Raw genomic sequence first — 25,291 nt, forward strand, 5'->3', positions numbered from 1 at the left:
CTGAGAAGTAATTGGTTGAATCAATACAATATAAAACTTACTAGCACTCTAATAAGAAATGTTTTATTATTGCCTTTATGGGTGATGACTAGCTATGACTAAGCTCTTCACTTCAAAACTGAAGTTATAAAATATCCAACCCTGTCCTGTCTCTCCTCTAAACTCCACATTCCTAGGTCCTATTGTGCTGATTAATATCACTCATGAATGTCTTCTAGAGTTTTCCAACAATATGCCCCAACTGAATTCCAAATGTGACCTCTCAATCCTTAATTTTCTGGTTTTCCCCATTTCAGATAATGCAAATTACATTCTTTCAGTTGCTGTTTGCAGAAGCCAAGTATTTGGGAGTTAGCCCTGACTCATTCCTTTCTCTTACATTCACATCCAGTGCCTTAGCAAATCCTGTTGGCTGTTCCTGCAAAATGTCATTCATTCCATTATTCCCATGGTGCAGGCCACCATTCTCGCTTATCTTTATTGCAACAGCCTCCTAACTGCTTTTACCCTTGATGACCTGCTACCTCTGCGTCACGGTCTATTTTCAACACAGCAACCTGAATGGTCCTTTAAAATTGTAAGTCAGATCAAATCACTTCTCTGCTCAAAATTTTCCAATGGCCATTTTGTTCCAGGCTTTTTCCCAGCACCTGAACAGTGCCTGGCATATTGGAGATAACATTTGCTGAATGAATAAATGAATGTTTAGACCTTAACATTAAAAAAAAGCAGATACCAAGAAGTTGCAACTTATAATATTTAGTCACCTGAAAAGTATAATTATTAATTTACCAATATTTTTATATAATGTTTTCAATATCACCAAAATGTTCTAGAAATATCTGGGTACTGAAGATATTTTCCTTCTGTGTAGCAAAAAATTGACCATAAAGCCACCACCTGGTCCTGGCTAGCATATAGCTGTCAAGGAGTTGGTTTCTTTAGCTTTGAAAGGAAGAAATTCAACTGAAAGATTTTCATAATATCTTGCAATTTGAAATGTTCATAATTTCTTTTTGTGAATTTTAACTCCCTTTCTCAAGATGTGGAAAGATTCACCCTTCCTAAATAGCTCTTCTTTGATCTGGTTTTAAAAATATACTAGTTAATTTCACAGAATAAATCTGCAGAGCCACTGGAAAAGAATTCAGGACTGGCGGGAGGGATGGGAGAGACAGAATAAACTTCCTGGGCCAAATGGAGCAGAGGAGAGTGTGTGAGAGATGGGCTGTGAGGACAGACATTGTCTACTGCCATCTGCACCCTTTTTGTCTCTTTTGATTGGGGCCAGAGGGCTTAGAGAAGTGTCCTTGACTTTGGAAAGACATGACAAGGAATTAATTTTCAAGTGCAGTTCATTCACACTTGAGATTGTGTTTTTATGAAAAGCTGTTTTTACACTGAAGTCTGCAGGAATTTGTTCAGAGGTATATTTAGACAGGAAGCTAATATAAGATGAAACCATTACATTGGTGTCAACTTTAACAGGTTTGTAAGTGATTGGGTGGAAAGGTTGCTCACCCAGCCTTTGGGTACAAAATTATGAAAACAAATCAAATATGAAAATTATAAAAAATTTCACCTTTGGTAATTTTAAATCCAATTGAATTCACTTTTCAAAATATTTATAGTGTATGTTTCAGATGCAACTCCTTATAACCTGCAATTATTTGTGTGGGACTTTAAAATACATCATTTAAGAATGCAAAATTTATCCGCTTATGAAATTTTTAACTTTAGTAATTTCAGCTCTCACTCATCATCAGAAGATAGCAAATGGCATGCAAAAGCCAGGCGGTTCACCTTTCTCAGCTTCAGCCCAGCCACTAACCTTCATCATGACTTGTTCACAACAATTTTCCATCTCACTGGTAACATTCTCCAGTTTCTGTTGAGTGATATTGCAAACTGCTTCCATCATCCCTGCTCCACGTTCCTCCAAACCATGTGCCTTCCGTGAGTAAACATTTGCTGCTTGCTTGCATCATACCCAAATCCAAAGTTAATAAAACTTGAGCATGCATTATAGCTCATAAAGATCGGCCTTGATAGACATGTTTATAGAATTATGCCTTTAGTTACTGATGCAGTATATAAATAATAGTTGTAAAAAACTCAAGGATTATAGAAATGTACAGTTTAGGTAGGAAATGTTCTTCCTCTCTCCCACCTCCTAGGCTCACACTGGGAGAACTACAGGCTATCAGTTGAGTGTCTTTGTAAAATTCTCCCCTAGTCACAAATAACTCACTCAGGCATTTAGGTTATCCCTGGTTTTGCAAGGTTACCAATAATGGTGTAGATGTAGGAAGAAGGGAGGAAGGAAGCAGGGATAAATTAAAAGAGCAAGAGGAGAACCCCTCTATGCTGTTACGGGATCTGAGACCCAGTGTCAGAATGCAGTCAGCATTGGGTTCACTCAGGCCTTTGAGAACAGAGGTGACCTGGGCTACTGCCCTTCAGATACCATGAAGGCAGGACCACTTGCTGGCTGGAGGGCCCTGCCTCATGGGTGTTCAAAAGCTTCCTTGGGTGTTCCAAGCATGCAAAAGAAGCCCTATCTCCAAACTCACCATCCTCCAAAGGACATATAAAAGCCTTGACTTCGGTGCTTACACACCAAGGGCTCCTTGGCCAGTCCACCCACCTCAGCACATCCAACAAATGTTCTGTTAAGAATTCTAATGCCACTGGGCTTCTGAAAAGGTCTCAGCCTACCTAGGGTTCCATTCAGAACATTGGGGTCAGTTCAACCCACCTAGGTTCCTCTGTCACTGACACAGCCCTACATGCATGATCCTCATTGCACCCCATCTTCCTGTTGTGCCTCTCAATGCATCCTCCCACGGATGCACTCCCAGCCCCCTTGAGCACCTGTACAGTCCTCTGCACCCCCACGTCTCCACAGAGCTTTTCCTTCTACTTCCTCTCTCTGTGTTGATGCCCGACTCTGAAGAAAGCATGCTAATCTGGGGTTTTGCCAAGGGCCTTGGGAAGACTTCTGCTCTCCCTCCACCTTCACCATGTCTGGGCATCGGTGTGAGGATGGGCTGCGGAAGGAGGAGAGTGGGGTGGGTGCTCCCAGCCATACACATGTTCTTTTCTCTACAGGCCCCCATTACTGGCCTAGCCCACTGCCTTCCCTTCCTGGCCACTCTCACTGTCTAAACCCTTGGTCATTCCTTCCAATTTATGGAAAACTTTGGTTCCTATGTGTATCACAACCGTATGTCACCTTCATCCTGGGAGACCCCACTCACAATGTGGGGACTCAGGAAGACCCTGGTCCCACAGGCCTTTGACTTCCTCCACTTCATAGACTGTCATGCCCCTCTCCCACTCCTGTCATGCACACCCACACGCACATGCTCATCAAGCAGAAGCCCCTCCACGAACATCTTGAGTTCCCACAGCTCACACTCCCCCAGCGTCTCACCCCTTCTTGCCTACCACCCTGGCTTTTCAACCTAATCACAGTCCTCACGGGCATCCTGCGCCCACCGCCTCTGCCTCAGGCTCACTTTATTTCTTAATCTGATGAGTCTTAGTTCAGTCCATCCTTTACTTTCTATCCTACCCTTTCTATCCTCTCCCTACACTTGCGCTCAAATCCTCTCCACAAGCCGGCCGCCTCCACCTGAGCGGCCCCGGTGTCCTTTGGAAGAGCCCCCTCCTTCAGGTTTTTGCTTTGGGCATTCCCCGTAACCAGCTTCCCTGGCTGCCTTAAGCACCCTCTTCCACAGCAGGAAGACCTACACGCTCTCTTTCTCCCACGTGACTGAAGGTGCTCTCTGCTGTGACCGCCACGCCCCCGTCTAGTCTCGCGTGATTATCCTGTTCTCATCTGTCTGGCTTTGGCTGCCCCCTCCTCACCGTCAGGGGACCTCTAGAGCTGCCTGTCATCCTGGAACATTTGTATCTCCTAGGTCCAGCGTCACTTTAGAGGATTATTTCCAAATTCTTTTATAATATTTTCTGTGTTGAAAGCCGAAATTAAAACAGGAAAATTGACTCCAGCATTTACAGTTTTCAAATAAAGCAATGTTGCTACAACACAGAAATCCTAGGAACATGAATAATAATTATGACAAAAGACCTCATCGTTATATACTTCATTTATTATTCACAAAGGAATTTCTGTCTATTATCCTATGTGCTTCTTATACTAGTTCTAAGAAGTGGGACTTTCCTCTTTCTAGATGAAAAACTGAATGATTTTTTCTAGATGAAAAAAAAATGATATAAAATGACTTGTTTACATATCTAGGTTAGGAGTGGACACTGTTATTAGAGTGCAAGATTCCTAAATCTATACCTAAGGCTTTCTTTTATACCTTGTTGCCTTCCAAGGGAAAATCCAGCAAGGCTTGCATTAAAGCCTAAGACGCTGTGACCCGGAAAGCCCCTTGTCCTTGTCTAGGTACATCATGATTTTACATTATCCTTGAACTGTCCTTAAGTTCAAGCAAGGGCATGGTTATCAAAATACCAGCTCTAATTTTAGAAGGGATGGAAAGAGGAACAGGCAGAGATGTGAGGTTTAATCAAAAGTGCTATCATTTAGGGATGTTAATAAGCCAGTTATCAGGCTCCTGGCAGGTCTGGCACATTTGACCTCATTATCTGGAAAGCACATGATGTTGGACCCCAGCTTCTTGTCACTAGACAGATGACTCAGAGCCACGGCTGCTGAAAGCCTATTGGAAACAGAATTCCAGGGTTCAATAGGAGCCAAGAAATCCTTCCACACACCCTCTAAATAGCATGTGATAGGTACTTATATCAAAACAGAACAGCACCTGGTTTTTTTCTGACCCATTATGTTTAGGTGCTCAGGGGATAGAGTAAAATGCCTTATCAAGAAAAATGTAACACTTAACCCTGTTTTAAGAGTCTTCCTAAAGGTGTCTTTAGAAAGCAGTCTGTCATAATTTTAAGGTGAAACTTGTTACAAAAAGTCTGGGGTGGGAATAAAAACAGTTTAACAACCTGATCAGGCCTTGGTCTGAGCAACAGGATTTATAATCATTGCCTTATGTCTGGCCTCAAAGACCAAGGGGACTCCTGCCAGAGCTGTGGGAATCCAGACCAGGGCACCTTGGCCAGAGACCTTGTCCATCAGAGGCTTCCAAATGGCTTCCATCACAAGTCCTTCACTGGCAGGAAACTGAACCACAGCTGTGCAGCAAGACCTTGTTCCCAGCAAACATGACCACTTTGGGAACTGTCTTGGTTGTACACTGGAAATGTAGACCCAGACTCAGAAAGTCTTGGGATCTTCTCCAGTCCTGAGAAGTTTGGGAGGCCCAGGTCCAGGCTGGAAGTCGCTGTAAGAAAGCTGATTGCCCTTTGGTCATCCTCATGGCTTGTTTCTGCATCAGGAAGATTCTGGGGAGGGTGGCACCACCTTCTTTGGTTCTTAAAACAGCTTCTTTCCAAGAATGACTTAAGGGTGTGTTTTAGGCTTGCTGGGGGGTGATGGAGGCCCCCTCAAAGGGTCTGAGGGGAACTGAGATGCTCATAGAGCTGGTGCTTACTCCCTGGGTTGTCCACTCCAGGTTGACTTGTACCTTTGTCATTAAGGGTCACAGTGCTCGGACCCTTCCCATCACTCAATAGAAAGGTGAATGTTCCCCAAGAATGCAGAAGCCATACAAAGGCCATACACACTTATTCTAAAAGATAGTAGAATATTCCTTGGCTAAACATTGTTAACTGAAGAGGTCTATGAGCAATAGGCTTATTTCCTCTTAGATTTTGACCAGGTAAAACTCTTCAATCTTGATGGGAAATAAGTACCCAAATCCTACAGCCATCAGCTATATGTCTGAAAAGTAGTTAAAGTAGTTATTCATAGTGGGAAAATACATCCTCAGATTAGATGTTACTCCTGGAAGTTGAAATATATGCACAATGAATGAGTTGTTACTTTGTTTTCTCTGCAGGGCAGCCTCCTGCATCTCTCTGAGACTGAAATAGCCCCAGGCTTGTGCTGTTCTTTATCTGCTCAAGCACATGGGTTAGAGAGCTCAACATAAAACAGAATACAGGCCATCCTGCTTGGAATGTGGCTTCTAGTTTTCCTCATCGAGGAAGCCCTTGGTGAAAAAGATTAAAGTACTAAGTAACTGAAGGGCATGGTGACTTTCCTCTGATCCAGCAATGTGGGCCATCAAGTCCTCTTTCTCTAAGTGCTGCAGAGACAAAGGGGCAGGACTTGGATGGAGAAGCCTGGGGGACTGGAGCTTCTCCCTGAGTTTCCTGGCTTATTGTGCTGTATACTATAAGTATTTATGTAATATGTGTTTATGGATGACTTCAAGATATTTGACTGCCTAATAATTCCACAGTGCTGTTTGAAGACTTTAAAAGTGGATTTTAATAGGTAAAGCCACTTTGGAAAACCATTTAGAATTTCTTAAGAAGTCAAACACACATCTATTCTATGACCCAACAATTACACTCCTAGGTAATTATTCAAGAAAAGTAAGCGCATATGTACACTAAAAGCCTTGTGCAAGAATGTCCCTATCAGCCTTATTCATAATAGTCAAAACCTAGAAACAGCTCAGATGTCCTTCAACAGGACAATAGATAAGCAAACAGAGGTACATCCATACTATGGAATACTATTCAGCAATAAAAAGAGATGAATTGTGGTACATGCAACAACATGGATGAATCCCCTAAATATTATGTTGAGTAAAAGAGCCAGACAAGAATAGAAAAAGTTCATGCAGTATGATTCCATTTAAATGACATTCCAGGCAAAATGAACCCATGATGATAAAAATCAGATCAGCAGTTGTTTGGTAGTAGGGGTGAGAGGGTGACTGGGAAGGGGCAGGGAGGAACTCTCTGCGGTGGCAGGAGTGGTCTGTGTCTTTATATGGATTAGTCAAAACTGTTTCAATGGTACGCTTAAGATCTCAGCATTTCAGGTCTTATGTTACAGCATTTCAGATGTATATAAATAAAAAAATGTCAATTTAAAGGTTGGAATGGGATTGCTCCCAAAAGTTTCTCAAAATTGTATGTTGCAAGTGTCAAATTTCCCTTGAGAGCATCAGGAGTCATGCTTTCAAGCCCGGGAGGACACTTTATAATTCCACGATTCATTCATCCCTTCACTCTACGATACAGCTGTTAACTCCTGCTCTTTGCCGGGCATGCTTCCAGCAGAACCAAACAGACATGTTCCTGCTCTTATGGAGCTCAATTTCTAGAAGGAAGAGGCAGGAGAGAAGCAAGTAACCAAAAATGAGCAAAGCTGGTTTTAGATAAAAGGATTGTGATGAAGAACATGAAATGGGCTGATATGATGGTGGGAGGGGCTGGAATGAGAGACGGACACATTTAGTCTGGTGGGAGGGGGTGAGGAATGTCTCTATAAGGAGGTGATATTCTAAATGATCAGAGCCCATTGTGCAAAGATGAGGACAGAACATCCAAGACAGGTCATAGCAGAGTTTCTCCCACTGTCCCACGTGCAGCCCCAGTTGGTTCCAGTTCTCCAAATCCTCACCAACGGTTGTTATTCTTTAAAAAATAATAGACACCCTAACTCGTGGGAGGTGCATGTGTCTAAAATTTCAGTTATGCAAGATGAGTAAGTTCTAGAGATCTGCTGTTAACACAGTGCTTGTAGTTAACAATGTTGTACAGTGAGCAAGTTGTTGAGTATATCTCAAGTTAAATGCTCCCTATCTCACACACACACAAATACACACACACAAGTGTGCTGGCAGGAGGAAGCTTTTGGAGGTGAGGATGTTTATTACCTTGTTTGTGGTGATGGTTTCATGCTGTATGTTCATGTTCAAGTCCATCAAATTGTAGACATTAAATATGTGCAGTTTTTTGTATGTGAATTGCGTCTCAGTAAAGGTGTTTTTTAACAAGCGCAGAGAGAGAAAAGAGGGAAAACAGAGGCTTGGAAATAAGACTAAGTTTGGGTCCAAATTCAATCTCTACCATTTATTCCATTTTAGACTAGTTTGAGAAAATTAAATTCTCTTCACCTCAGTTTGCACATATACAAAACAGGGATGATAGGACCTCCCAAAAGGATGTTGTATGGATGGATTGAGATCATTACTTATAGAATTTTTAGCAGAGTGCCATATGCCTAATAATTGTTCAAAAAATGGAGTGTTATACATTATCAAAGGATCATAGTTTTATACTTTGAGGTATATATATTGTAGATATTTGGATGCGTAGGTTTTTGTAACTTGACAAAGACAGTACAACAAAATTTATAACTGATGCTTGGAGAAGTTCTTGGCTAAATGGTGAACTTTCTTGAAACAAGATGCTCCTGAGTGTTCTACAGAAGTAATTTTTTGGCACATTCTGATCTGAGTAAAAACACTAGGTTTGCAAGGATGTTAAAATGAGACCATTGGCAACACTTCTCTCTGCTCACTGTTTATTACTCCACCATGAAATGGCCAGATTTGCTTTGTTTAGGGAAGTGTCTTAAAAATATTGGCAACCAACTATAATTCGCACTCACAATATAGGTAGGTCACAGAGAAGGCAGTACAACAGGGAGAAGACAAGTAGCTTCTATAGCATCTCATTATGCTGATGGTGACTACAATGAATGGGACGGAGGAACTTGATAATATTGGTGAATGTGGAAACCACAATGTTTTTCATGTGAAATCTTCATAAGACTGTATATCAATGATACTTAAAAAAAAACTTGCCTAATAAACTTTAAAATCTTAAACAAAGTATATTGCTGACTATATCTCACATTTTTGGGTCTCCCTGGAAACATCAGCCGGCCTTTGGACGTGATACTCCCACACTGGGCATTCAAAGGCTGGCCTCAAATCTCCAGGATTTTCCTGGACAGCCACTTCTCTGATGTTTTTTGGTTGAATGTGTTCCAGTTTATGAAAAAAACAGTTGTAGGTTTGAGCAGGGAGGCTGAGTTTTCATCAATGATTTTTTTTGTGTATTAATTAGAGGATAAGACAGAGAATTTTGAAACCATTGGTGGAATAGTTTCTAATTCGGTGGATGCACCATCTGCAGTACCATCTTTGTAAGGCAGGAGCCAGAATCCTGAGAAATAAATAGTGCATTTCATGGAAAAGCTTCCAGAAGCTTCCCTAGACATTGTTTCCTTAACTCTCTCAAATCGTCAGCCTCAACAGTCCGCCAGAAGCCGCACTTGACCTCATCTTAGGTCTCAGTCTTTGCAGACAGCTGACTTGACATTCTTCTTTCCTCATTCTCTTACAGATCACTCAATTATATGCACACCCTGTCCCAGGAAATACAGTGTCCAGCTAAATATTTTGTCCCATCTGTTTAATGAATATTTATTGTTATAGCTGTAATTTTTATAATAGCTATTGGTATACTTTCTTTCACTTTTATTTGTGCTTAAGACAGAGTCTTATCCCTCTTTCTGAGTGTATTGCTTGGAATAAGGAACAAAAACAGTCACAGCTTCATTACTATTGGTGATGCAGTCTTTATGGATGAGTGATAAGGTTGAATCCAACTTGTAAATCAAACTGTAACTCAATTTGTGGGCTCAGTCATCTGTGTGTGTTTCAATGACTAGTTTTTCTTCTCCAGCAACTTAGAACAGGTTCAATGAACTCTGAAGAGATTTACTAGGTGCAGAATATAGATCTGAGACTGCTGAGTTCAATATCAGTGCAGAAACAAGTGACAGCATCAGGCTCCTTGTTCAGATAGAGCAAGGCTTCTGAGACCAGTCTCCTTTTTTTCGTATTTCTTTGAGAGACTGAAAGGCAGATCATCAGGATACAACTACACGTGAGAGGGCTGAGGCCATAGCTCCCCTGGGAAGCCACATGGGCAGAGTTATTTGCCTCCAAAAGACTAAAGACTTCTTTCCTCCCTCCCTCCCTCCCTCCCTCCCTTCCTTCCTTCCTCTGTCTCTTTCCCTCTCTCTGTCTCTCTTTCCTATATTGGTAGTCAAAATATCCTTGGAAAACTGTGCCTCACAAATAAAAGGAGCTCTGTGATTAGCTTTTGAGTGATTATGGAGTGGAAATGTATTCTTGGGGCAAATAGGGACCTGGCCAGGGATGACACATTGGTTTCCATTTGAACGTTGCCTTCTTTCAGTTGATGCAGTTCTGTGCCGGTTTGGGCACTGCGTTCAGACGCTGTTAAGAAAGAAGGCCATAACCAATCGCCGCTTTCTGAGAAAGTAAGCGGGATGCGATGCCATGGGAAGGGGAGGCCATTGTGGAAATCCACCACTCTGGGAACTGCAATGAAGTACGGCGGTTACCACTGTGGATGCTGGAGCCAGAGTGCCAGGGCTCACAATTCTGATTCGGTCATTTCCTAGTTGTGTCGTTTGAGCAAGTCAAATTGTCTGGGCCTCTGATGTCCAGAGGTTTATCCATTTTGCTGATCTTTACAAAGAAACAGCTTTCGCTTTCATTGACTTTATTATTTTCCTCTTTGTAATTCCATTGATTACTGCTCTAATTTTTATAATTTCTCTTCTCTACTTGCTTTAGGTTTTTATTGCTCTTCCTTCTTTGGTTTCCCAAAGTGGAAACTTAGATTATTGATTTTAAATCTTTCTTTTTTCAATTACATGCATCCAAAATTATAAATTTTCCTATAAGCACTGCTTTCACTGCGTCCCACTAACTGATAAGTTGTGTTTTATTTAGTTCGAAGTATGTCTTAATTTCTCTCAAGACTTCTTCTTCGACCTATTTGTTACATAACATTGTGTTGTCTAATCTCCAAATACTTTAGGATTTTCCTGAGATCTTTCTGTTATTGATTTCTAGTTTAATTCTGCTGTGGTCTGAGAGCTTACTTTGTATGTCTATACTTTTAAATTTGTCAAGATGTAGTTTATGGTCCAGAATGTGGTCTCTCTTGGTAAATATCCTATGTGAGTGTGAGAAGAATGAATATTCTGTTGTTGGATGAAGTAGACTATACATGTCATTTAGATCCTGTTGATAGTGCTGTTCAGTTCAACCAAATGTTTACTGATTTTCTGCCTGTTGGATCTCTCAATTATTCATGGAGGAATGTTGAAGTCTCCAACTATAATAGTGGATTCTTTTATTTTTCCTTGTAAATAGACTACCAGTTTTTGTCTTATGCATTTTGACACTTTGTTATTAGGCACATACATTGTTTTCTGGGAGATTTGACTCCTTGTCATTATGTAATGCTTCTTCTTATACTTGATGGTTTTCCTCGCTTTGAAATCTTCTTTGTCTATAATTACATAGCTACTTTGTTTTGATTAGTGTTAACATGGTTTGTCTTTCTCCATCCCTTTACTCGTAATTTATCTGTGTCCTTGGATTTAAAGTAGATTCCTTTCAGACAACATGTATATAATTGTATCTTGTTTTTTGTTGGTTTTGTTTTTCTATCCACTCTGATAAACCTCTGTCTTTTAATTGGTGTTTTTATACATTCACATTTAAAGTGATTTTTTATGAAATTGGATTAATATCAACCATATTTATACCTGTTATTTGCTGTCCCTTTTGTTTTTTTTCAATTTTTTTCTTCCATGCTTTCTCTGTTTTCTCTGGTTTTAAGCGAGTGTTTTATATAATTCTATTGTTCTCTCCTTTCTTAGCAAATAAATTATACTTCTTTTCTAAAAAACTCTTTTTTGGGTGCCCTAGAGTTTGCAATATACATTTACAACTAATCCAAGTCCACTTTCAAAGAACACTACACAGTTTCACAGGTAGAGCATGTACCTTATAACTGAGGATTCCCCCAATCCTTCCCTCCCGTATCTTATTATACTGCTTTCATTCATTTCACTTCACCATAAGCCATCATTATCCAATATATTGTTTCTGTTATTATTTTGAACAAGCTTACCCTTTAGACCATTTAAGAATAAGAAAAATAAAAGATTGTATTTTACCTTCATCTATTCCTTTCCTAATTCACTTCCTTTCTTTATTTAGATTGGGTTTCTGACCTATGTCACTTTCATTCTTTCAGAAGAACTCCTTTTTTTTTTTTATAAACATTTCATACAAGGCAGGCGTACTGGCAACAAATTCCCTGATTTTTTGTTAGAAAAAGTATTTCTTCACTTTTGAAGGATAATTTCCCTAGATATAGAATTCTAGTTTGGTGTTTTTTTCCTTTGAACATTTTAAATATTACTTTCCACATTTTTCTTGCTTGCCCGGTTTTTGATGACAAGTCTGATATAGTTCTTACTCTTATTCCTCTCTAAGTACAGTGTTTTTATTTTTTTTATTTCTTCAAAAAAATTCTTCTAACATTAAATTTTGGGCAGTTTGATATGATATTCCTGAGTGTAGATTTTTTTGTATTTTTCCTGCTTGGTGTTCTCTGAGCTACCTGGATAGATGTTTTGGTGACTGTCATTAATTTTGAAAATTTCTTAGCTTTTATTACTTCAAATACTTTTTTGTTCTTTTCTCTCTTTCTTCTCATTCTGGTATTCCCATTACATATGTGCTAAATATATGTAATTGTCCCACAGCTTTTGGATATTCTGTTCTTTTTTTTCTTTGTTTTTCAGTTTGGAAAGTTTATACTGACATTTCTTCAAGCTTACTGATTCATTTCTCAGTGTTTTCTACTCAAATGATGAGTCCATAAAAGACATTCTTTATTTCTGTTACAGTGGATTAATTTTTTTGTTTCACTGGGGCAAAATACACATAAAATTTACTGTTTTAAGCACTTTTAAGTATGCATTTTAGTGACATAAGTATATCTTCAGTGTTGTGTAACCATCACCACTATCAATTTCCAAAAATTTTCATCATCCAATAGAAACTCTGTACCCATTAAATAATAACTCCTCATTTCCCTCTTCTCCTGCACCTGGTAACCTCTATTGTATTTTGTCTCCATGAATTTACCTATTCTAGGTACCTCATATAAGTAGAATCATGAATTTAAAAAAAATTTTATTAAGGTATTATTGATATACACTCTTATGAAGGTTTCACATGAAAAAACATTTACCCATATTATCAAGTCCCCACCCATACCCCAGTGCAGTCACTGTCCATCAGTGTAGTAAGATGCCACAGAGAATTATGAATTTTTGTCCTTTTGTCTCTGAATAATTTTGTATTCTATCCTGGATATAGTCAATGTTGTGTTGTAGAGTCACTGCATTCTATTATAGTCCTCTAAAGAATGTTGACAATTTTGTTGTAGCTGCCAATTAAGTTGACTGGACTTACACCTCAAACCCTGCCTCTTGGCATCCATGCCAGTCTCCATCAAGTCTTTTTATCCTTTGCTGGTTTGCTTGTAGACTATGTTATGCATGCATGGTTCAGGGTATAGCCAGATATTTTGACCAATGTTTGTACACAGAATTTGTGGCTCTTCCTCTCTGGGTCTGCTCTCTGTCATTCTCTCCCTTTACATTTTAGTGGCTGCGGTTGCCCTGAACTCTCCCTCTAATACTTCTGTTTTTTCATTTGATTTATTTTTGAGTTTTAGCTGTTGGACTTCAGTGTGATTGATCTGAGGCTAAATGCCATAATAATGAAAGAGTGACCCTCTATTAGTTTCTTCTTTCAGTGTCAATTCCCCTCCAGAATCTATTGCTTTTGTTAGTCTTCAGAATTTTCAGGAAGTTATTTGTTCTGTTTTATCCAGGGTTGTAGTTATATGTAGGAGAATCAGTCTGCTAAGAAGTTACTTAGCAGTTCCCTCATTACTTTGAATATAGACACAGTAAGAAATAGTGTCTGAGTAATTCAATAAACACTATTTCTTATTGTGTCTATATTCAAAGTAATGAGGGAACCAAATCTCCCTGAAGAAAATAACTAGCTGGTATGCTTATTGTATATGAAGATTTCCATCCTTCTCCCATGGAAATTTTGATTCAGTAGGTTTGAATTGGAAACCAGTAATATTTTCTTATTTTGTTAGAGGCTCCAAGTGATTATTCTCAGAGAATTCAGGCAAACACTGCATTAGGCTCTTGCTACTCAAAGTGTGGGAGCTTGTTAGAGGTGTAGAACTCAGCACTCTCTCAAGGCATACTGAATCTGAATCCACATTTTAACAAGACCCCAGGTGATTCATGCCAACATTAAGGTTTTAGAAGCTTTATTTTGGTTTATGGCATGTGATTTTTTAGTATAGAATATGAAATGGTTTTCCTTTCTATTATGCATTCATTCATCAAATACTTTTGGTGATGAATAAGCAGATGTAGATCCTGACTTTATCATAGACACCCATTAAATAAATAAACAAGCACATAAGTCCCTACTAGATCTGCAAAGTACTATAAAAGAAAGAAACATGGTGGTAAAATTTAGACCAGTGATTCTCAATCTTTCATGCAAATTAGAATCACCTGGGCCTTTTAAAAAATCTCAAATGCCAGGGCCACACTCCAAGGCAAATTAAATCAGAATCTCTGGGGATGGAATCCAGGTACAATAGTTTTAAAAATTCCCAATTCATTCTAATATATAGTCAAGGTATGAAATGATGATTCAGGCTAATTTAAGATAACTTACAGGTCAAGAAAGGTCTCATTTAGTTGGAGGCCTGAAGGATTTGCAAGTATCCAAGGACGCTTGAGAGTGACATTCCTAAAGGTGGGGTCAGCAAATTCGTGAATCCTGAGGAAGAATAAGCTTGATGTATTCGAGGAACTAAAAGAGGGCCAGTGTGAATCCAGTATAATGAGTTAGAATGAGAAGGCATACAGCTGAGCAAGGGCCAAGCTGCAGGTCATCCACAGGCCATTTCTTGGGTGTTTGATACCTGTGGGACTATCAATTTTAGGTATGTTAGAATTTGTCACAAGTGTTTTAGGAACTTTAATAATAGCAGTTGCAATATGTTGGCTTTCATCTAATATTTCTCTGGCTAAATGAGATGATCTAAACTTGGGTTTCCATACACAGCCAGTTTCTTTCTTTTCTCACATTTTATTTTTACTTAATTAGAAAATCCCAACTTGCTACCAGGAATGGCAGCAAGGGTTTGATGGTTTAGAAAGGTGCTTTGGGATATTCCGGTGGAACATGCACAGAGAAATTATAGGATGATTGCCTAATTACATAACAAAGTTTCACTGGACTGTAAGGCAACAAGTCTTTTATGGCCTTTGCCCTGCCCTTGGCCAGGTTACTTGCTGTTCATGTTTTCTGCTGGTCTGGCAACTGAACTTTCTTTCTTGATTGAGATAAATCCCACTTGTTAATAAGCAAATATTCAGAGTTTAGGCATTGTTACATCCATTGTTCAAACCTACACAGATATACAATAGGCTGAAACTTTCACAACTTTCACTTTGTAAACTGCCTGCCAAGCGTGTGGAAACATGTAGTGTGGAATAGCAAAGGGCAGGGTGCAGGGCACGAGGGTCAGCTCCCTTGGCTCTGGCGGGAACCGCCAGCTGCATGCGGGTCAGCAAATAGCCACTTTGCCCTTCAAAGACCCCCTAGCAGATTGTTCATGGATTCCACAGGGAATTCTCACTTTTGCTTTAGCAACTGACCCTTGTTCTACCTCACGTCAGCCCCCATTTTCCTTTTCTCATGTTTTCATCTAACTTATTGTTCAGTCTATTTAAACAAATATTTCCTGAGTGAATATATTAGTACAAAAATACTTGCTCAAAGGGCATGAATTTGATTTCAAGATTCAAATAAAATTGCTGAATTTCTTTCAATAAAGTTTTTTGCAAATTTTCATACTCATCAGAGGTTTATGAATCTCTATTTCATTCATACAAATATTTTGACATTTTAACAGGAAAATGGCATTCATTTTGTTGTATTAATTTTCAATTCTTTATGTTTTAGTAAGGTTGATTTTTTTTTTACATATTTTTTGTACATGTATATTTTTCTTGTCCTTTACCAGTTTTCTCCTGGGTTATCTCTTGATTTATAGGAGCTGCCTATGCTGCAAATATCAATGAGCTGCCATATAAGTTACAAATGTGTTTTTTTTTTTTTTGCTATTATATTTAACATTTGTTTATGGCATTTTTGGCCTATTAAAGTTTTTTTTTAATTTTTATATAATAAGCTGTATTACTCTTTCCCCTTATGATTACTTTGTTTTTATTTAATAGGAAATATTCAGCTTTTTCCCTGTAATTTTTTATGTTTCATATTTATCTTTTAATTTTGTCACCTAGAAAATTGATTTGCTTTATAATGAAATGTTTGTAGTTCTCTTCATATAGGACATGTATATAGATAGGTGATAAATAATGTACATCTCTAATATTTTATGTAAACTTACTATGGATGGAGTCTTTTCTCCATGTATATACATATATAATATTTCATTTTTATTGTTATAAAAGCAAACTATTCTTAAAATGTAGCTGTTGTATTGTTCTCTTTATTTCAAATAGTTTTTGTTGATTTCAGACAGAATAATCTACTCATAATATATAAACAATTGTGATATCCTTATATATAATAATTGTATCTCTTGTTTCTGTTTCCTTTTATTTGTTTTTACTAAACCCCCCAGAACAGGTTAAAATAAACATGATGAGAGGAGGGTAACTTTGTCTTATCTCTGCTTTTTAAAGCCACACCTCTTGTGTTTTACTGTCATTAAAATGTTGACTGTTAATATATTTTTATAATGTTAAGACAGTATTTTAATTGCTCCTTTTTAGGAGTTTTTTCAAAAATCAGAAATGGGTATTGGTGTCTTTCTAAAGATTTGTTGGAATGGAATATTACTCAGCCATAAGAAGAAAACAAATCTTACCATTTGTACCAACATGGATGGAGCTAGAGGGTATTATGCTCAGTGAAATAAGCCAGGGGGAGAAAGACAAATACCAAATGATTTCACTCATATGTGGAGTATAACAACAAAGCAAAAACTTAAGGAACAAAAGAGCAGCAGACTCACAGACCTCAAGAAGGGACTAGTGGTTACCAAAGGGGAGGGGGTGGGGAGGGAGGGAGAAGGGAATTAAGGAGCATTATGATTAGGACACATAATATACGGGGGGGTGGGGGCACAGGGAAGGCAATAGAGCACAGAGAAGACAAGTAGTGACATTACAGCATCTTACTACTCTGATGGACAGTGACTGTAATGGGATATGTGGGGAGAACTTGATAATAGGGGTGTGTAGTAACCACAATGTTGCTCATGTGAAACCTTTGTAAGATTGTATATCAAGGATACCTTCATAAAAAAAAAAGATTTGTTGGAATGCTTGACATAAATCAAGCCAACTACATTCTATCTTATTTCACTTGTTGAAATGATGTATTAAACACCTTTCTGGGGTAAGTACTACTTGATTTTAGATTGTTATTCTTTGAATATATTTTTAACTTGTTTTCCTAGTAGTTTGTTAAAGATCTGTTTATACTTAGTTCAAGAATGTGAAGGACTACACACTACAAAGAAAACTCTAGATCAATCCCAGGTTTAAAATTCAGAATATTGCTAGTTTTGTTTTGAGCTCTGGGTTGGTTTTCCCTGTTTTGTTTGCCCTCCATCCAATATACTGTGGGAGTTAATGATTCTGTGAAAGTTTGAAAGAGTTGCTTGTAAAATAACCACAGTGTGAACTTTGAGGAGTAATCCTTGACTTTTCTCTCTTTGCACTGACCAGTTCAAGTTTCCTATTTCCTGAATATTGGTCATCTATATTTTCCATTAAATACTCTGTTTCATAAAGATATGAACATGTGCAGCATTGGTGCCCACATGCATTGTTATACCATCATTAGGCTATCGATCTCGTTAGTAAGCAAAAGGAAAAGAATTTACCATGTATTTCTCTATTTGCTATTATGAATTCAGGTCATTATCAGCTATGTATTTCTAATTTCAATAATATGTGCTAACTGTCTTTCTGTCCTAGTAGAGTTAGTAACACACACACACACACACACACACACACACACCATTACTCGTCAGTTTAGAAATTTCCCAGGATATTCTGGCTTGTGAATTTTTCTTGGAATTGTGCCTTCTAGTTAAAAAGAAAATCCTGGTAGTACTTTCATTGAGATCACTTTAAATATGGGTGCTAAGAGCGTGGCATGATTCTCACTTGTCCAAGTCCTCTTTTGTGTTCCTCAGGAGTGTTTTAAAATATCCTTCTTAGGATTTTATATATGACCTGTTAACTTACTCCTTTTATTTTTTTCCTCACTGTTGCAAATCAAGGCTTTTCTCTGCCATTATATCTCCTAAACAGTTTTCTTGTGTATATTAAACCACTGATTTATTAGTCTTATATCTGGTAAAATTAGTGAATTCTGTTATTTGCAAGTTAATATTTCTTTTGGCTCTTTGGAAATACAAGCACATCATTAGCAAGTGCTGATTCTTTTCTATTTTTATATCTTTATCCATCTATCATCTGTATTTTTACCTGATTCCATTAGACCTCAAGCTCCAGAACAATGAGTAGCAGTGGTGATAGTAGAGGTAACTTTCCCATTCCTGATGATAACAGGATGCTATGTAGTCTTTTTCCTGTTTAGTCTGATGGTGGCCTGTGGGTTGACTTACCTATATTTTAATTCATGGGCATTTTAATAGGATGCTGGGAGGTGATTCAGTTATATTTCATTCACTGACAGCTTAATACAGAAACCTGATGGATTTGAATGTATACAGGACTCTTCTCTTGATTTATAGATTGGCCTGATTTCTGAGCATGATCTTGAAAACCATGCTTTTTTGGGGAAAAATAAAGGACATATAAGTGAGCAGATATTTATGAATTATAAACAAGTAGGCAAAGGAAGAAGCTTGTTGTTTTAACTGGTCTAAAGAAAGTCTTAAGGGACGTAGCTGGGACAACAGCTACTCAGTCTGATTTTGAAGCTGCTTTTTTAACAGTGCTGACAAACCTCATCTCCTCTGGTGATCTGCTCCATTTTGGGCAGGCTCTTAGGAAAATCAGCATTAATGACATATACATTTATTTGAACTTAGAGTTCATGATATAGTCATAAATCAACTCAAAACCAGCAGATACCTTGTTCTATTTATCATTATGAACTTTGATCCTGTTATGGACCAAATCTTTTTCAAGAAAGGTAAAGCAGAAGGTATATTTCATAGTGTTGTGGATACACCTGTCATATGCTAGCTGGCTATTGCCTTTGGAATAGCCATTCTATATTTGGTGACATTCCCACCTGCGTCCTGCCTAGGAATTGAAATTTGGTTTCTTAGTCAATCTTGAATTAGGTTGGAGGCATATGACCCAGCCTCTGCCAATGAACCCCTCACACAGACTTCCTTTTCAAGCAGCTGAGGAGTGGAATTTGCTTCCCATCAAGGGTAGCCAAGTGGGATAAAGAAGCAGCAGATTTTAGAAGCTTTAGTGATGGGCTTCTAAGAGTGGAGTCCTGCACCCAGGCCTGTGCCTGTAGTCAGTCCACAGTTCCCATTCCCTCATCTGTCTAAGAATTCCAGAAATTACCTAATATTCTCTAAGAAATTGCTTTTCTGCTCAAGCCAGCCACAGTGGACATTGTGCTTTGCAACCAAGAACACTAATCAATAGCTGGTCCAGGAGGAAAAAAACCACTGACGTTACAATCCATCAAAAGCACGGTGGGAAGCTGGGTTTTAATCACTGAATATTTTTGCTTGTTAGGTAGAAACTCTTAGGAGCATGTCTGTCTGTATCATTCCTGAATATGTAAAGAAAAAGGAAAACCTACATTGGCCAGCTCTATCTTTGTTGGAACATGGTCTATGTACAATTTTATATGACGTCAAATAATAAGTTTAGTTGATCTGTTTGTGATCATTCTGCCTTTTGTTTTGGCACCTAAGTGGCACAGCCTGCACCTTAGAGGGCTCTGTCAGATTCCTCTGGAGGTTTCCAGTCTGGGCCAAGATTAATTTTATAAACACGGAGAAGCAAAACTCATCTATTATAATTTGCTGCCTTCCGGTTCCTGAAGTTTCATGTCTGGGATGTGATTTTTATGCTTCTTCATATTGGACAGTGGCTGGGGAGAAGCATGTGACCATTTTATAACACAGCAAATAATTTCCAAAATGTAATCCTCTCCACGTCTCCCTTCCTTTACCTCTGTACTTTAAATGGGACATGCCAGTGGATTTTCCAATTTATTCAATGACATTTGATATGAGAGCAGAGAGTAAACAGATCAACTAGGATTAGAATTCCCAAGGGCATCCTACTTGTTGAAAGATAAAAATCTTCTCTTTGGTAAAATTTGTTCCCTAGAATGCTCTCTGTAAAATGGTTGGCATAACTACACCTTGCTGCTTCTAACCTGAAAGAGAGAAGCACATGCATCACTTAGCTTCGGGGTGTCAGCAGGCAAGACCTTTCCCCAATAAGGAAGGATTGGCGCCATGCTGCTAGAGGAACAGTCATTGGATTGAAGCATCCTGAGGCTGGTCATACGGCACAGCTGGCAGGTCAGCCAGTGGTGGAAGCAGGTCCCAGACCAGGGCTGTCTGCGGGCAGGGCCTGCGGTTGGCTCTGCGTCCATCTTTGCTCCTCCTGGGCTCTGCCCCTGGGGTTGCCGGGCTGGCTGGGGCATGGGCACTGCCTTCCATGGCCCTGCTGCTCATTTACCCGCGCGTGCAGGCCAGAAGTAGAGTCAGCTCTATGTCCTGCTAACTAGGAATCTGACTCTTACATATTGAAGGCTTTCTATGAATTTCCAAGAAGCACATTTCTGGGTGATAGAGGCATCCCCAGGACAGGCTTCTTAGAGAAACATATCCCCTGGGTTTTGAAAAACTGCAAATGACAAGTTAAATTCTCTAATTCAACTTCTTTCTAAAATTTCTACTACAGGGCCCTCCCTCATAATTTTCTGAACGTTAGGAAAATGAAAAGGTGGCAGTTCAATCATTAGACAATGCAAGCTCTGGTGATACAGTGTGGGTAAAATTGCAACATTTCCAGAACCTCTTGCCTGGCTTTAGTGCATCTGTGTATCAATAGGTGTTTCCAATGGGTGCAGAGAATTAGTCTCTCTACATATTAAGAGGTAATTACAAGGGCTTGCAAGGGCATATCTGGAGGTTGGGTGGGGTCTCTTCTTCTGCAGCCTGGTCATGAGAGATATGGAGAAGCAGAAGTGTACGATTGCTTGTAAGAAATAAAGGGGTTTCTTAACTTTCTTTCTCACTTGGACTGATTTCAGTTTAGAGATATCTTGTCCCAGGATTTCCCCCCAAGAGTTACATCTGATGGTAGTTGGCAGGACCTCTGAACCCAGAATCTGTCTAAATGGGTGCAACCCTTGGGTGGGCTGCTTCTTGGGATGATGGGGAGGCCCCAGTGACTGCAGCAGAGAGTGCAGCTTCACTTGGGAACCCCCTGTATGTGGGGCTTCCAATTGGTCCAGGGTAAAGTACTTCCTAGAGAGGTGGGACCTTCCCCAGAATTGGGGAAGAGTGGAGACACCAAAAGCTGCAGAATTAGCCCTCCATGAGATAGAAGAATACTTAGAGGCCCTGAGTGGCCATGTAGCAGCTGGCATTGTAAGGTTTCTTTCATTCAGGAAGTGGAAAATGTTACTGAGGAGAGAGAGAGAGTTATTGAGGAGAAAGAGAGGGTTATCGGGTAGAGAGAGAGAGACTTTGGCCGGAGAGAGACACACTTGAGCATTGCTTGGAGGAGCTGGGTGATGACCTATGGGATGCCCTTAAGGAAGAGAGACAGTTATTGAGAGGATGGGTCATGATTCTGGAAAATTTCTTAGCAGCATGGGGGGCGGGGCAGTAGGAGAGTCCACTTTGCAGAAGGTCATGGGGCAGGGGGAGGAAAGAGCAGTGCCTTCAGCCCCGGAGATGGTGGAGGTGTGTCGGGAGAGTATGGGGTGGGGCCAAGGGCCGATCTGTTGCTGAGGCTACCACCTAAGGCACCAGCCTTTCCTGTATTAAAGGCCTGCCCAGTTGTAATTAAGAAAGTAAAAATACAATAATCACAGGCTCCTGAGGGGGAGGAGCTGCCCCCTCCCCAGGTTGTGGAACACTCTGTGCTCCGCCCCTATACCCAGGATAAGCTGGTGGACAGGAGCGTCTGGTATCAGCAGAAGCCATGGGAACCTCTGCCTACATGGCTTTTGCATCTCTGGGAAATGGTGGTGGAAAACATTGTTATGTTAGGTTCTGAAATAAGTAGACTGGTGTCCCTGATGACTCACCCTTTCCTGGCAGCAGTTGCAAAATGCCCATCATGCCTCAGGGAATCAGGTGCTTCTGGATTGGCTGACAGTAGCCATCAGGGCAGTTTGGCCTAATCAGGGTGATTCACCATACTTACCCACTAGCTGGAAAATGTATACAGAGCTCCAGCAGGTGTTGTGGGAAATGGGCATGAAAAATATCACCTATAATATGGAACCCCAGGGCCCCGATGAGGATTTGTTCACTATAAGAATGAGAAATCTGGTGCTCCATACAGCTCTCCGATCTCTCTTTGGGTCCCTAGTGACTATTCTTGGGCAACCATAAGTGAGGCTACTCGTACTTTAGCAGACCTGGGGGAGGCTGAAACAATAAGAGCATGGAAGGAAGTACAGGCTACGACTAAAAGGAGAGGTGCAAAAGGCCCTATGAAGGTCTTGAGGACCCATATGTGGGTTGATTTGATAAAACCTGGGGTAGTGAAAGAAAAACTTGATGGGCAGCTCAATAGGATCTTGTTAGAACTGGGGCACCAATTATAGCCAGAGCAGCAGTTCCAGCTGCTGAGGTCCAGAACATGGAAGCCAGAGGCAAAGCCCCATGTCTGGCCTGTCTCCCTGAAACACTTCCTGGGGGGACAGTACTCAGGCTCTGCCTGGGCCCTCACCCCCACAGGATGACAAATGGGTGTTGCAGTTTGACTCAAGGAGGGTCAAGGCACCTACCTTGGGGGATGTGGTGGGGACCAGATGCCACATGTAGAATTATATTCATTGGTCCCCTGTGAATGTACAATGTGTCCTGGCCCTGGTGGACACAGGAGCTGAATGGCCCAGGATTTATTGCTACTCGGAGGGTTCTCCAGGGAAAACCCCGCCCTCCATTTGCAGGGTGGGGCTGAGTGGAACAAGCCCGAATCCCCTTGGGAATAGGGCATCTAATACTGTGTGTGATGGTACATTCATGTCTGATTACTTTGAAGATAAATGTGGCATTTTTGCAAGAGGTTTCAGGTCTTGTAGGCTGCTGGAGAGTACTTATCCTGCATTTAGCAGAAGCTCTTATGCCATTTGGTATGAAAGGGCATTCAGTGAGGCTGGCATGAAATGTGTGCATTTACCTCCACTGTTGCAAGATGGACTATGAAGGCCGTGAAGGTCTTGAGTGAGACAGACCCATCAGGCCCTGTGAGCTGGATGTCCATGTGACTGAAGACAGCTGGGGCTGGGGCTTAGGCAGTGCCTTGTAGCCCAGATGCATTGGCTAGCAGCACAGCCTGCCTCAGGCACAAGACAATGTAGGCTGTAGCCTATCAGTGAAGCCTGCCTTTGGCCTTTGAAGAGGTCAGCAGAGCCCTGTCAGAAGTGCACTGTGTGAAAAGATGGTGGCGTGAGAGGAGGGACAGAGGCTTCCTCCTAAAACAGGATACAATTAGAAAATTTAATTGGGGCAACTAATCCTGAGGGAGCAACAGGAAAGAGGACGGCGTCAGACTGCACACACACCTGGAGAAAAGAGCAGACCTCACTGATCGGGGTAACGTACCAGAGCTGTGGCTCCGCGGGACCCAAGCCCCTCCCCAACCCCAGCTCACCGGAGGGAGGAAGAGAAATGGAGCAGGGAGGGAGTGGAAGGCTTGGGACTGCTGAATACCTAGCTCCGGAGATCTGCTCTGGGAGCACAAGCCTATATTTCACGGTGCTTTCATGAGACTGGCAAGACTACCGGATCAGAAAGTTAATACAGGCAGAGTTCCAGGGGAGACTGGAATTCTGGCTGCTTGTGGAAAGCAGGGATCCATATCCAGCTGCTCTGGGACAAAAACTTATACCTGTGTGACCGGCCCACTGGCTCAGGCAGTGGAGACAGGCACAGCAGCCGGGAGGCAGGGAACAGCTCTTTCCTCCCCCATCTCTGCAGTCTATTTTGGAGGGACTGCTATAGATGGAAGTATTCTTAGGGTGGGATAGCTGTCACCAGAGGTAGTAAAACCACAGTAGGGAGGGTGGAGCACCTGATTGCAAGACAAATGCAAAATTAAATCGACTATCCCCAAAGTCAATCAAGGGATAGACAAAAAGTACAGAATTTGATACCTACTATATAAAGAATGAAGGAGGAAGAAAAAGGAGGAGAAATAGAAAAGAACCTTTAGATTGTGTTTGTAACAACATACTAAGTGAGTTAAGTTAGACTCTTAGATAGTAAGGAAAGTAACCTGGAACCTTTGGTAACCATGAATCTAAAGCCTGAAATGGCAATAAGTACATACCTATCGATAATCACCCTAAATGTAAATGGACTGAATGCACCAATCAAAAGACATAGAGTCACTGAATGGATAAAAAAAAAACAAGACCCATCTATATGCTGCTTACAAGAGACCCACCTCAAACCCAAAGACAGGCACAGACTAAAAGTCAAGGGATGGAAAAAGATATTTCATGTAAACAACAGGGAGAAAAAAGCAGGTGTTGCAGTTGCAGTACTAGTATCAGACAAAATAGACTTCAAAAAAAAGAAAGTAACAAGAGATAAAGAAGGACATTACATAATGATAAAGGGCTCAGTCAAGCAAGAGGATATAACCAAACACAGGAGCACCAGAATATGTGAAACAAATACTAACAGAACTAAAGGGGGAAATATAATGCAATGCATTCATTTTAGGAGACTTCAACACACCATTCACTACAAAGGACAGATCCACCAGACAGAAAATAAGTAAGGACACAGAGGCACTGAACAACACACTAGAACAGATGGACCTAATAGACATCTATAGAACTCTACACCCAAAAGCAACAGGATACACATTCTTTTCAAGTGCACATGGAACATTCTCCAGTATAGACCACATACTAGGCCACAAAAAGAGCCTCAGTAAATTCAAAAAGATTGAAATTCTACCAACCAACTTTTCAGACCACAAATGTATAAAACTAGAAATAAATTGTACAAAGAAAGCAAAAAGGCTCATAAACACATGGAGGCTTAAAAACATGCTTCTAAATAGTCAATAGATCAACGACCAAGTAAAAATGGAGATCCAGCAATATATGGAAATAAATGACAACAACAACACAAAGCCCCAACTTCTGTGGGATGCAGCAAAAGCAATCTTAAGAGGAAAGTA

This window comes from Manis pentadactyla, chromosome 12, assembly GCF_030020395.1.
Source record: "Manis pentadactyla isolate mManPen7 chromosome 12, mManPen7.hap1, whole genome shotgun sequence".
NCBI classification, from domain to species: Eukaryota; Metazoa; Chordata; class Mammalia; order Pholidota; family Manidae; genus Manis; species Manis pentadactyla.